We start from the raw sequence: 1603 nt of genomic DNA on the forward strand, positions 1-1603 counted from the left end.
GTTTATCTCAGAAATGCAAGGATTCTTCAATATATGCAAATCAATCAATGTGATACACCATATTAGCCAATTGAAGGATAAAAACCATATGATCATCTCAATAGATGCAGAAAATGCTTTTGACAAAATTCAACACACATTTATGATAAAAACTCTCCAGAAACTAGGCATAGAATGAACTTACCTCAACATAATAAAGGCCATATATGACAAACCCACAGCCAACATCGTTCTCCATGGTGAAAAACTGAAACCATTTCCTCTAAGATCAGGAACAAGACAAAGTTGCCCATTCTCACCTCTCTTATTCAACATAGTTTTGGAAGTTTTAGCCACAGCAATCAGAGAAGAAAAAGAAATAAATGAATCCAAATTGGAAAAGAAGAAGTAAAGATGTCAGTGTTTGCAGATGACATGATGCTATACGTAGAGAATCCTAAATATTCTACCAGAAAACTACTAGAGCTAATCAATGAAGTCGGTAAAGTAATAGGATACAAAATTAATGCACAGAAATCTCTTGCATTCCTATACACTAATGATGAAGTATCTGAAAGAGAAATTAAGAAAACACTCCCATTTTCCATTGCAACAAAAAGAATAAAATACCTAGGAATAAACCTACCTAGGTAGACAAAAGACCTGTATACAGAAAAATATAAGACACTGATAAAAGAAATTAAAGATGATAGAAACAGATGGAGATATATACCATGTTCTTGGATTGGAAGAATCAACATTGTGAAAATGACTGTACTACCCAGAACAATCTACAGATTCAGAGCAATCCCTATCAAACTACCAATGGCAGTTTTCACTGAACTGGAACAAAAGTTTCACAATTTGTATGGAAATATGAAAGACCCTGAATAGCCAAAGCAATCTTGAGAAAGAAAAACAGAGCTGGAGGACTCAGGCTCTCTGACTTCAGACTATACTACAATGCTACAGTAATCAAGGCAGTATGGTAGTGACACAAAAACAGAAATATAGGTCAATGGAACAGGATAGAAAGCCCAGAGATAAATCCACACACATATGGTCACCTTATTTTTGATAAAGGAGGCAAGGATATACAATGGAGAAAGACAGCCTCTTCAATAGGTGGTGTTGGGAAAACTGAACAGCTACATGTAAAAGAATGAAATTAGAACACTCCCTAACACCATACACAAAAATAAACTCAAAATCGATTAGAGACCTAAATGTAAGGCCAGACACTGTAAAACTCTTAGAGGAAAACATAGGCAGAACACTCCATGACATAAATCACTGCAAGATCCTTTTGACCAACCTCCTAGAGAAACGGAAATAAAACCAAAAATAAACAAATAGGACCTAATGAAACTTAAAAGCTTTTGCACAGCAAAAGAAACCATAATCAAGATGAAAAGACATCCTTCAGAATAGGAAAAAATATTTGCAAATGTAGCAACTGACAAAGGATTAATCTCCAAAATTTACAAGCAGCTCATGCAGCTCAATATCAGTAAAAAAAACAACCCAATCCAAAAATGGGCAGAAGACCTAAATAGACATTTCTCCAAAGAAGACAAACAGATTGTCAACAAACACATGAAAGGATGCTCAACATCACTAATCA

Source organism: Physeter macrocephalus, chromosome 11 (genome assembly GCF_002837175.3).
Source record: "Physeter macrocephalus isolate SW-GA chromosome 11, ASM283717v5, whole genome shotgun sequence".
Lineage (NCBI taxonomy): Eukaryota > Metazoa > Chordata > Mammalia > Artiodactyla > Physeteridae > Physeter > Physeter macrocephalus.